The 14,055-nt window shown below is 41.0% G+C and overlaps 1 protein-coding gene across 1 annotated transcript in view; it reads left to right on the top strand.

Moving 5' to 3' along the window:
* KIFAP3 (kinesin associated protein 3) overlaps positions 1–14,055 on the top strand; it is a gene marked incomplete in the record, with an annotated part of 1,467,647 nt that overhangs the window by 1,222,608 nt on the left and 230,984 nt on the right.

Here is a 14,055-nt window from a genome sequence, read left to right as displayed (position 1 = left end):
GCTATTTGACTTTTTCTTTTATCTGTCTTCTAAAGCATGCTCTTATTTACTCAAGACTTTCACAATATATATCATATTACTTGGGACACATAATCAGTTTGGAGTGGAGGTGTATGCAAATTAATGTATCCAGATTTTGTTTGTGGTGTTTTCTATATTTATGCATTTTTAGCCAGCAGTAATGCTTTCTTGAAGTCCACAAATGATTTAAAAATGTGATGGCAGAGGCTTTCTGTTTTTATTTATCTGTTTATTTTATTTATGTCTTAATTTGTTTTTTTGCTAAATCCATTGTAATCCAGTATACAAAGGCATTGGAGCATTACTGCATAATTTATTTCTTTGTTTGAAGTTAGAGTTATTTACTAGCAAGTTAATGCAAAATCTATGTATCACATTTGACAATCTTAATAACATAAACACTGTTTTATGAAAGATTTGAAGGAAATAGAATATATATATATATATATATATATATATATATATATATAGGTCTATTAGTTGAACAAATTTACAGTTCACCGAATGTTACTTAAATGAACTCTCTCACCCAAAAGCGCAGAATTACGATAGTTCAGTTTAGCAAACTACGTTTCATCGATAGAGGCAGTGTGTTGCTGGTAGTGCTAGAGTAGAAGTGTAGAGTGATGTTCATCATGTTACACTGTTGCAGTCATCACACTTGGGTTATCTGCCGTCAGGCGGTCCCGCAGTCGGCCCGAGTTCCAAAGTCTTGGTCCAGCGTCGGTTGCTGTCGCTTCTTCCCTGACGTCAGTGCGACAGGGGTATAAAAGAGGCAGCCAACGCCATTTTCTCCAGTCTTTCTTGCCGCACGGTGCCCGAAGCAGAAGCAATTCACAAGTGCTGGTCGGCCGGCTCCGGAGATTTTCAAATCGAATTTCAGACCGAAGTCTTCAATAAAGCTACGTACCCCGTTGGGAAACCTTTTCTTGCCTCAATCCGATGTCAGAAAAAGTTAATAATTGCATTTCTTGTGGGAAGCAAATACCTCATAAGGATTTTCATTCTTATTGTATCCCTTGCCTAGGCCCAGACCATGACATCACAGGTTGTCGGTTTTGTGCTAGGTTTAACAAACGAACTATTAAACGTCGGTTTGATTTCGCCCAACATTATTTTGGTAGAAAATTTAATTATGCCATGCCGTCGGAGCAACCGACGACCGGGATGCATAAAAAGTGCAAAGATAAGGACAGTCAGCCGAGACCCAAACCAGACACTGAGGCCTCTGCTAGGCCAGTCGCCAGTTCTCCGGGTTTCAGTGAGGCACCTACGCAGCCCCTGACGACCGCTGATTTAGAACCCCAGCCTGCATCCGACTCCCAAGCGGAGATTGCAGGGCCTCCAGAGCCTTTATCTTGAGGCCCTTCCGACTCCATGGCTGATGGGGATTCTGGTGCAGTTGAAAGGCCGTCAGTTGCTGAAGGTGTCTTCAGACCGACTACACTTGCTATTAAATCCTTTGCAAAACTGAAAACTCCATTAAAAGTAAGGAAGCCTGTACAGCAGTCGCCAGTGCAAGGCCCCATGCCTAAGAAACAGATGCTTAAGATGGCCGAAGACTTAATTACCCTAATCAGGGGTTCCCATCCCCCACCTGACAAAAGGCCTAGACAGGAGGAGGACTACGTTTCGTCTGACCAGGTTTCCATTACCTCAGATTCTTCTGAGGAACAGGAATACTCTTTTCCCCCTTATGAAGACTCTGATGCTGAAGAGTCTATTCCTTCAGCATCTCCCCCAGAAGACTACTCTTTTCGGGAAACTTTACATACCATGAGGGAACATTTCCACTGGGAAGGCCAGGATTACTCTGATTCTAAGAAAAGGCTCCGAGAGTTCCTCTTACTACCCCAGCACAGACCACTTGCTATTCCACCTGTGTTAGACATTGTGGATGATGTTTATTCAGAATCTAGCCTTAACCCAGATTCATTACCTCCTGCACCAGCCAAACCAGACAGATACTATAGAGTCCCTGACTCACACAAATTCCTATATAAAAGCCCTGTTGCTGACCCAGAAACCATTTCCCAGGGTCCCAAAGGGGTTAAGGCCTCTATTGCTAAAAATCCTGTACCATCTGAAAGGGATTCTAGAGCACTAGACAGATGGGGAAATAAAGTATATACCTTAGCTACTCTAGCTATGAGGGCCTTAAATTGCCAGTTTCACATGCTGAAATATCAACAATATTTGATGTCTCAATTAAAACAAAAAATGAGCACACATACAGAGCAGTCTGATTACAAGGAAATGCAAGATTTGTTGCATGCAGCAGAACAAGTGGGAAAACATACTTTGCAATGTGGATTTGATTAATTGGAAGCTTCTTGCAGAGGAGCTGTAACAGGGTCTGTCATTCGTAGGCATGCTTGGTTAAAAGAAAAAACTTTACCTGATCATGTTAAAGCAAAGTTATTGGATGCACCCTTACAGCAGGATGTTTTATTTGGTGTGAAAGCAGAAGAGGTTTTAAAGAAAATGGAGGATAAGGCAAAATTTATGCAGACGGTCAAGGATTTTTTTACAGGTCCAACCCCCTCTTTTCAGCAGAAATTGGCCAACCAAAAACTGGTCCTTTCCAACTTCTGACAGACCTCAGAGGGACAAATACAGATGCCCAAGGGGCAGAGGTCAGCCACAAGGCTCTTACAAGCCACGACAATGGGGTGCCACAACCCAAAAAGGAGGAGAAGACAGGTCTCAAACTATCACAAGACAATCACAATGACTTACCCCTCAGACTGCCAAGCAAATCACTCTTGGCAGCTCCCTTGGGAGGAAAACTTGCACTTTTTGCAGACAAGTGGCACATCATCACAAAAGACAAATGGGTCCTAAATATTGTAACTCAAGGATACAGGTTCCACTTTCACACTATACCAAGGATAAAAGGAATGCCAAACCTGTCATCAAATCAACGGGCAGAGGCTCAAAGACAAATTACAGCACTCATGGACATGAGAGCCATTCAACAGGTTCCTACACAGGAGCAAGGACAAGGATTTTTACTCAAGACTCTTTCTGGTTCCCCAAAAGGACAAAGCCTGGAGACCCATTCTGGATATTTCAATTCTAAACACATACCTGGAAGTACCCAAATTCAGGATGCTCACACTACAGCAACTTCTTCCCATGCTGGGCAAGAAGGCTTGGCTAGTAACGTTGGACCTCAAGGAGGCATACCCGCATGTCCCTATCAGACAAAATTGCAGAAGATACCTCAGATTTATAGCAGGTACAACTCATTACCAATTCTCTTCACTGCCTTTTGGCTTATCTACTGCGCCCAGGGTCTTCACAAAATGCCTGGCACCAGTAATTGCATACTGTAGACAAAGAGGAATCCAAATATATCCATACCTGGACGACTGCCTTATTCAAGCAGACAGCAATCTCACGCCAGACAAGCAAGGACAACTGATTCAATACTTCAAATTGATGGCAACAAAGACCCAACTCCCTGCAAGAAAAATTCTGCAGGCCTTGGGATTCATGGCATCTTGCATACTACTAATACCGTATGCCAAACTGCATATGAGGAAATTACAATGGTACCTGAAAAGTATATGGACTCAACACAGCCACAGCTTGGAAACAATAATACCACTAATTTCCTGCCTTCAACAGGAGTTTCTATGGTGGGCTCAGGCATGTCACCTCAACAAGGGTCAGCCTTTCACCTTGCCCACAGCCAGGCAAACAATGACAACAGATGCATTGGATTACGCCTGGGGAGCACACATGGCAGGACAGTGTATTCAGGGCAAATGGTCTGTAGATCAAATGCATCTCCACATCAATCAAAAAGAGATGCTTGCTGTACAAAATGCCCTAACAGCTTTCAAGGACCTCCTACATCCAGGACAACTTCTAATAAAGACGGACAACACCACAGTGATGTGGTACATAAACAAACAAGGGGGCACACATTCCTACCCCCTTATGCAGGCAAGCAATGACCTTATGGAACACAGCACTGACCTACCAAGTTCAACTACAAGCACAATTCCTGCCAGGAAAGAAAAATACACTGGCAGACAAATTAAGCAGAAAATATCATGGATCCTCATGAGTGGAAACTAGACCCACAAGTATTCACAATGATAACTCAAAAATGGGGGAGCCCAGACATAGATCTGTTTGCCTCCCCCCCCAAAACTACCAACTGCGAAAGTTTTGCACAAGGACATACCACACTCTAGCTTGGAAAGTGGACGCCCTCTCATTCAGTTGGAAAACACTAACAGTGTATGCCTTTCCTCCACTGCCTCTTCTGGCAAAGGTGCTGCTAAAAGCCAGATTAGAGAGGCCACAAATGATACTCATTGCTCCAGACTGGCCACGCCAACACTGGTATCCAATATTAAGGAACATGGCTCAAGGCCCACCATGGATTTTACCTCAAATTCCTCACCTGCTGACTCAGCAAATCAATCAGATTCTACACAGCCAGCTCAAGACTTTAAATCTGGCTGCATGGCAGATTATCTAAACAACCAGTTAACACTTCTCTCTACAGCTGTTATGGATGTCATTCTGGAGGCCAGGAGACCCAGCACCAGGAAAACCTACTCAGACAAATGGAAAAGATTCTGCGCCTGGAACCAGGCTAAAGGCCAAAATCCTCTTGTCCCAAAAATTCCTCATATTCTGCAATATTTAACTGAGATGTTGCACAAAGGCCTTTCCTTTTCATCTATAAAGATCCACGCTTCAGCTATTTCAGCTCATTACAACATGGATCCTCCTATTTTTTCACATCCATTATTAAGACAGTACCTCAGAGGGGCTAAGAACATAAGACCGCCCCGAACAGCACCAACACCAACTTGGCACCTCAATTTTGTTTTGGAAAAACTTACACTACCACCCTTCGAGCCAGGATTTTCAGCTGATTTACAATTTTTATCATGGAAAACTGCCCTGCTGCTAGAAATAACTTCAGCACGAAGAGTCTCAGAGCTACAGGCCCTAATGGCAGTGGAGCCTTTCCTCATTTTTCATCAAGACAGAGTCTCTTTATGAACTAACCCTTCCTTTATGCCAAATGTAGTATCCAGTGTGGCTCTAAACCAAACCATTCATTTACCCACCTTTTATCCAAACCCCCAGAATAAAGGGGAAAGGCTCCTACACTCTTTGGACATTCACAGGCAATTACATTTCTTCTTGGATAAAACAAAGGTTTTCAGAAAATCTGATCAGCTCTTTGTATCCTATGCTGCAGGATCTCAAGGAAAGCCTATCTCAAGACAGACCATTTCAAAATGGATAGGACATTGTATCCGTTTCTGCTACACACACCATGGGAAAACCTGTACCTGGTAACATTAGGCCTCATTCCACCAGGGCTACAGCAACATCAGCAGCCTTCCTCAGAGGGGTACCAACCAAGGATATTTTGGAAGCTGCAACTTGGAGTTCAGTGCACACCTTCACCAGGCACTACCACTTAAGTCTATACTCAAAAACCAGAGCTGGCTTTGCCACTGCAGTTTTGCAGGGCCTACTAGCTTCTCCAAACCCTGTTTAGTGCCAACCGCCCAGCCTTAGCTTTGGGATTCAACCCGAGTGTGATGACTGCAGCAGTGTAACCCGATGAACATAGTACAGTTTTGTACCTACCATAAATGTAGATGTTCGAGTGTTCACACTGCTGCAGTCCAGGTTACCCTCCCACCTTCCCCTCTTTTTACCTGGGTTTTATCTATAGCTCCCTGTTTATACAATCTCTAAGATGTATTTCTATATGGTGTATTTGCTTACAGCTGTAGCTATTGTTTTCTACTTATGTAATTTACTTAGGATTATGTATTGCCTTCCTATTTGGGGGCACCTGACATCTGGGGCAAGAAAAACTGAAGAAAATGGCATCGGCTGCCTCTTTTATATACCCCTGTCGCACTGACGTCAGGGAAGAAGCGACAGCAACCGACGCCGGACCAAGACTTTAGAACTCGGGCCGACTGCGGGACCGCCTGATGGCAGATAACCCAAGTGTGATGACTGCAGCAGTGTGAACACTCTAACATTTACATTTGTGGTAGGTACAAAATTGTACTTTTATGTGACTTTCTATACCCCATAGTGGTTTTGAGGCATGATGGATGTGTTGTTAGTGTCGGCAGTCCTGAGCTTATGGTATGTTATTTTAACTCTGCTCCTTGGTATCAAATGGAGATCGCACTACAGAACGCATAGGGAAATCTACCCTTCCTGTCACTGTAGTGCAATCTCTGAGTTGGTATATATAATTTGCAGGGGGTACAAGGGGGCTTGCACCCCTGCAAAAATGTTGAAGAGTGTGTGTGTGTGTGTGTGTGTGTGTGTGTGTGTGTGTGTGTGTGTGTGTGTGTGTGTGTGTGTGTTAATTTTTTATGTTGCTTGCTTTTTATTTCAGTGGTGTGTAGTTTGCTAAACTGAACTTGCATAATTCTACACTTTAGGGTGAGTTTGTTTAACACATTCGGTGAACTGTAAATTCCTTCAACTCAAGTAGGCTATACACACTCACACACATACTACAGACTGCTTAAAGAGAAGACAGCAGTGGTGATTGAGTTGCTCTGGGCATTGAAAATGGAAAGTGGACTCATTGGGACTGTTTGATTAACACATTTCAAACAAAGTAAATAAGTTAGTTGAAAATCGACAAACTGCAAGGAACCACCATGAAAATAAAATGTAGAAATTTAATATGAAACGAGCGCTTTCACGCACACACAAGTAAATAAGTTAGCACTTAGACCAACGCATACATAAGAATTTTTGAAGATGGAATGGGGCTATGTAATAAAGAAACTGGCTTAGACTTGAATGAAAAATCCCAACAAAACGAACCAGCACACATGAGACTGGCTGTTAAAATATTTATTGTGGCAAATCCTTCATAGAAATAACAGCAACAGCAAACCGGTTTCGGCTAAACTACCATAGCCTTCTTCAGTGCAGACAGACAAACACATGGTGCATTCTGATATCCATTTATATAGGAATTACTTAGTGACAAGCACAGAAAAACACTTGCATGAACAGTTCATATGTGAACTGGTCCATAGCCCATTTATGAAACATAATAATGTACAAAAACTATTATTTTTGAAATAAATAAAATAACATTATTTCAGAAAAAATCTCAATATGTAGGTATGAACAACTAATAACAGATCGGCATGAATCAAGACATTTCATTAAGCCCTGGTTTAAATAAAACCCCCAACCTAGTTATCCAGGAAAATTCCATGTTATTCAGTTTTTCATGCCAACCTGCTTTATTGGCTCTGTGCAAGTCTATTTTATCAATAATAATACATCTGAATTTGGCCGTATTATGTATCTTAGTATGTTTACATAATGCATTAGACAGTTTGTTATTTCTGATAGCACTTAAGTTCACTGATACAATATTTAATTGGTCTGGATGTCTGTCCCACTGTAAAGTAAGCGTCCAAAAGCTGATTATAACTCCCGAAGTTGAAAAACATAAAAAGCGAGCCATACGCCCCTAAACCAGCATGTAACAGTCTCAAAAGATAGCGTCCACCATAAGCAAGAAGCCCTGTTGATTCAAACAGCTTCCCAAATGTCACTTACTCACAGTTTAACAAAAATCATAAATGTCGAAAATACACTCACGCTTGATGAATTCAAGTTGTTTTATGTCCAACACAATATGATTTGAACAGAAACATCCAAACCTCCTTTGCGACTGGAAAAAGAGAACACAAGCCCAAATGCAAAACCAAGCCCTGAAGACAAGATTTAGATGATACAATGTCCTTTTAAAAGTATTATGATCCAGTTAAACGGCCAAATCCAAAACAAATGGAAAAAACAGATATTTCATGAGTATACAGCCACCACTATGACCGCCATCACCTCCAAGCGTCCCCAGCGTGTGCACAAGTGAACAGGAAGAGACCAAAACACGCACGTAGGACTGGTGCAAGGTTACAAAGAATGTAAAATCCCAACAAAACGAACCAGCACATAGGAGACCGGCTGTTAAAATATTTATTGTGGAAAATCCTTCATAGAAATAACAGCAACAGCAAACCGGTTTCGGCTAAACTACCATAGCCTTCTTCAGTGCAGACAGACAAACACATGGTGCATTCTGATATCCATTTATATAGGAATTACTTAGTGACAAGCACAGAAAAACACTTGCATGAACAGTTGATATGTGAACTGGTCCATAGCCCATTTATGAAACATAATAATGTACAAAACTATTATTTTTGAAATAAACAAATAAAATAACATTATTTCAGAAAAAATCTCAATATATAGGTATGAACAACTAATAACAGATCGGTGAAATATTACCTGCCACGTGTTCTTTTTCATATAAGAGGGGAAGAACATTAAACAGTCATTTTACACACTATAAGAGATACACTCCCCCTAGACCAATACAAACCACTATATTGGGGGATCAATTGAGAGGATGTTATCCTTGTGGACATTGTAATGCATGCCAATACATTCATAAAACCATGGAATTTACTAGCAAGAATACTCCCAAAATATATTACATTAATGTTTTTGGCAATTGCAATATGGATTGGGTAATATATTTGGCTACTTGCTCCTGTTCGGCATTTTATGTGGGACAGACATCCAGACCAATTAAATATCGTATCAGTGAACACTTAAGTGCTATCAGAAATAACAAACTGTCTAATGCATTATGTAAACATACTAAGATACATAATACGGCCAAATTCAGATTTATTATTATTGATAAAATAGACTTGCACAGAGCCAATAAAGCAGGTTGGCATGAAAAACTGAATAACATGGAATTTTCCAGGATAACTAGGTTGGGGGTTTTATTTAAACCAGGGCTTGATGAAATGTCTTGATTCATGCCGATCTGTTATTAGTTGTTCATACCTACATATTGAGATTTTTTCTGAAATAATGTTATTTTATTTATTTCAAAAATAATAGTTTTTGTACATTATTATGTTTCATAAATGGGCTATGGACCAGTTCACATATCAACTGTTCATGCAAGTGTTTTTCTGTGCTTGTCACTAAGTAATTCCTATATAAATGGATATCAGAATGCACCATGTGTTTGTCTGTCTGCACTGAAGAAGGCTATGGTAGTTTAGCCGAAACCGGTTTGCTGTTGCTGTTGCTGTTATTTCTATGAAGGATTTGCCACAATAAATATTTTAACAGCCGGTCTCCTGTGTGCTTGTTCGTTTTGTTGGGATTTTACATTCTTTGTAACCTTGCACCAGTCCTACGTGCGTGTTTTGGTCTCCTCCTTAGACTTGAATGAGCCATAGAATTAACTGTCTAGCACGGAAGGGAATGAGGAACACAGAGAACACAATCAATTCGGTAAGATCTTTATTTTTAATCATTAAAAAGAGTTAACCAAGTGCCACAGTAGTATAGCTTGTGATTCGCCAAGACAGAAGAGTCCAGACCAAGACACCACATAATGTGGTGAAACCAGTAAGGGAAGAGATCAGTTTATAACTGGACAGGGAAAATTCCATTTTTCAGATCTTAACCCATGGTATCGTGTTAAGACAGTGAACAGCCTCAGCCTGGTGCAGACCTGTTTTCAGCTGGTAGTGCTTTTTTAGTAATATGTGCATTTCTGTAATTGTTGGGGGTGTTTCGTCTCTTTGTTGGCTTTTTAGTTGCCAGTTGTATTAAACATGACAACTGATGCTCATGAGAGGACCAACCTGTTAAATATTTATGAAGGAAAGGGGATTTAACCTCCTTGACCCCATGCCTTTATTTACTGCTCACTGTTTCACCCCACTTGTCTTTAAGTTCCTGATCAGTTACCGGTTACCTTCAAACTGAGTACAAGCCTCCCCACCATTAAAAAAGTATTTCAGGATCATTCAGAAGGCACCGTATTTCTACTTGCAGATCTCCAAGACAGGCACACCTGGAATATTGTGCCACTGTACCTATTCATGATGATGCCCATCGTACCTCTCAAGTGTCCAGATTTTTGCAGAATGTCCAAATTTTTGCCTCATATTTTTGGTCTGTTCCTCATAAAATTTGTGATTTTTCTGGATTTTTGTTGCACATCAGAGAGGACTGAATTCACTAAATAATGACAGGCATTTGAGTTTCAGACTTCATATCTTTCAGAAAATGCATGGTAACACAAGACCTTTTATTCTTGTAACTTTTTTAAGCTTATAACAGTAATATTTAAAATCTTCCCCTATTTTGGGGGCTTTGTCCCCCTATTCATTTTGGCTTTGACGAGATTTTTTGTTCTTCGAGGTTGAGAGCTATGATGCCCATGTGTCAGCACCCTCCAGAGATTCCTACTGTCTTATAAATAGGTATATAGAAGTGACCATTCCCATCTACCACAAGAACAGTAATACATTCAGAAACAAGCCAGTATGGTACAAAGCCCATATAAATCACTCCGTAAGAAAAAGGAAGAGCTCATGGTGCTGTGTAAAAATGTCCTTCCCACACTGTAAAATCAGCTTATTAAGCAAGGCCATTGGACTTAGATAACACAAAGCTAGTTATGAACTTAGCATTGCTTCTAGTTCTAGTTGTAAGGAACACCTTAGAAACTTCTTCAGCTCCATTAGGAAGTTTAGACAACATCCAGTTATGCTGCAAAACTTATTTCCAGTGGAGTAACCCACTCCAACCTGGGAATTGTAGCTAATATCTTCACGCTTTCCCCAAAAGTTCTCCCTGATTGTACCACCTATTGTCACCCTTGAGAAAATGCCTTATACTCTTTCAAGAACTATAAAAATGGGTCTTGACAGTATTCGCAGTCATTTTCTTGCAAGTGTCAGTCACCACATAGCCCATCCTCTCCTAAATCTGTTTAATCTTAGAAACTTGGGAAAGCCCCTCATTATCCCTTTTCCATAACAGTGGCCCTACAGTAGATCCAGGTAAGTGTAGGTGTGTCAATCTTACCTGCGTTACCTGTAAAGTTACAAAATGCATTATTGCTGAACTAATTAATACATCATAGATAACAGTATCAACGACTCAAATTTGTTTTTCTAATCTTTTTTTTTGGACACTGAAGCTTTGGATGAGGGTCATACTGTTCACACTACTTGCTTCAGTCTTGCTAAACCTTTGACACCCTTTACAAGTATCATAAGCAAATTATCTTGTATCAGCATTAATTTGTACACTGCTGACTGGAGAGATAAGTGACTTACAAACTGAATTAATTTAGTCCACATAGGGGGTATCTCCTTTAGTCCTAGAAATGTTACTGGAGGCATCCTCGAGGTTCAATTTTAGGTCTTCTCCTGTTTGGAATTTACTCCTCAGAGGTGAAATTAGGCAGCTAAGGTCTAGGGATAGCCAAGGTTTCTGACAGCTACAAATCAAGTGGTACTGTTAGCTCACTTTGCAATACCTAAAGTCTGCGGCAAGGCCGGGAACACACTTACACCTGATGTGCTAACCATGTGATCACCCTAAATGCTCAGAAGTGTAGCATAGTTACTCTCAATAAGACCCTTTTATATTACAATATTGGTGGTGGTCCTCTTAGAACAGAGCAAAATCATTATTAGAACTCTTGGTAGCCCCATTGATAGTGAGATCTCTTTGACTACCATGTCTCAATTATGGTCAGAAAGTTCCTGCATGGCACAGCTTAATTGTTGTGGCAGTTCCTCTAGGTCCAAGGATGTTGTTGTCCCCTCTACTCTTCTGTCATCAGACCCATTATCAAATGCACTGACACATTTGGAATTTAGCTCTCTAAACATTTTATGCAACTTGAAAAGCCCAAAAGATTCCACACTAGAAACATCTCTGGTTTAAACAATTTACACTACACTGACAGACTGAAATGTTTGCTGCTGTAGTCATTCTCTTACAGGCGCTTTGAAGGGGATCTTTGCCTGGAGGTTCATGGTTATGAAAGAACCCCTTACTCTTCAACCTTTTTCACCTTCACAGGTCAAACAGCTTAACTAATACCACCCTAGGATATAAGCTTCCAATGTAAGGTTAGAAGTACATGACTTGCTGATGTCATGCAGTGTTCCCTATCTTTGGAATACATTCCCCCCTGCAAAGGAGTCAGAGCACCTCCCTGACGGCCATTAAAAAGCATTAGTGACAGCACAGGTAACTGTGAATTCATGTTAGTGATACCCCTTCCAGCGGGAACTAACCTGTCTTTATCACTGCTAGGCTGGTGTGACTAAGCTTCTTGATGCGTCTCTAGCCGTAGGTCTAGTATAAGCCTATGGTATTAGCTTTTAGAAGAGAGATGCAACCTTGTACACAGCTGTCCATCAATAGTGTTCAGTGCCAGCTGTGAAATCAGCTGTGTTCTAGGTACTCTTGCTTTTTATTAATAGTTATGGTTTTACTGCAGACCTGCAGCAACAGTGGAGGTTTTGCTCCCTCACTGTGCCTGTTTGTATGTTTACCTGCAGTATGCAATACACCTCTCCCTTCTTGGAGAGGGTGCATGTGCCCTTGACAAGTAGCTTGTTTCTAAATACAATAGCAGGTTCAGGAGACAGAAGTACTTGAAGCAAATTCACTTTGCTTATGGTGGTAGAACTGAATGTGTGATTGCTGTATCTGCTTCTTGAAATGAAACGCACACAACACTGCTCTGCAGCACAAGTGCTTACAGAATAGGGACATAGTTTATTATTAAGTTACAGTCTAAAATTTGCATAACTACTGGTGAATAGAGATAATGTTTGACTGGATGAGTGTAATCTGATGGAGAGAATTCCAAGGCAGAAGGCATTTCTGACAAGGTGGAAGAGGAAATTGAAAGCAAACTTTTGGACAGCCTAAACACTTCTTGCCATTACAGCAGTCCCATAATTGGTGTAAAGGAAGACATCTGCAATGGCTCTGCACCAGTGGTGGTCTGCTGTTGGAGTGTTCAACTTCAGAGTAGGCTGTATTTCTCCTTCCATAACTCTGTTTCCAACCTTACGCCCTGAGGTGAGCTGGGTATTCTGTCTGCTCTCCCAGAATGTACAGCTACTTTAACAAGTTACCTAAGTGTTTGTTTTTTCTGCACACCTGCCAAACATACTGCAACAGAGTCTCTCAAGGAATCTACTGCTATCACAGGTAGAGTTCTGTTCCTGCCATCTCATTACTGCCATTTTTTTACTGTAGGTAGCTCACAAAACTGCTATTAATGCACAGATGTTTTCCGCAATGCATACTTAATGCACAGATGTTTTCCGCAATGCATACTTAATGCACAGATGTTTTCCGCAATGCATACTTTTTGTTATTCTTAGTAGTCAAGCAGTGTGTGTAATTTGCAGAACACCACTGTTATACCCCTGATTTAGTTTGGCAGATATAAAGGTAGAAATAACAGCTGGAATCCTTTGTAGGACAGGAAGTTTTCCTTACAAAATGATAGCAACCCCTCATCTCCAAAAAGACATTAGGAGTCTTGAAAAAATTTCTATGCCTTCAGCTGCTGAGCGTAATGAAAAGTCATTTTTTGGTGATTTACCTGCCTGTGATGTGCAGAGCTGGTTTGTCCCTCAAACACTTCACCTAACAGCAAGGCCAAGGTACCTTGCAACGTTGCACGTGGACACACGCACACACACACACACACACACACACACACACACACACACACACACACACACGCACACACACACACACACACACACACACACACACCCACACACACACCTAAACAGGGTACCGCTACTGCTGCTGAAGCACTCCTTTCTAAATATTGAAAAAGTATTTTACAGAGATATATCAAGGACCATACCAGCTAAGGAACTGGTGTTAAAATAACTCCTGAATAAGAGTAAAACATCAAAACATACAGATAAGTTTCACTTCAAATGTATAGTGGTCCTGCTAACCCCATTTGAGCAACTTTATAGACTACAGTGCTGGTGCCCACTCTTCTTTCCACACTGAACTTCAGGCACCAGATGGTTTCTATGGAGTATTTGCAGCACATGGGCATGACAGCCCCACTCCACATGGCTTCACTGCACTCTGTCTTGCTTCATTCCCTTA

Source organism: Protopterus annectens, chromosome 10.part0, assembly GCF_019279795.1.
Source record: "Protopterus annectens isolate FY-2018-M chromosome 10.part0, PAN1.0, whole genome shotgun sequence".
NCBI classification, from domain to species: domain Eukaryota; kingdom Metazoa; phylum Chordata; order Ceratodontiformes; family Protopteridae; genus Protopterus; species Protopterus annectens.
This window is presented reverse-complemented; position numbering and strand designations above follow the sequence as displayed.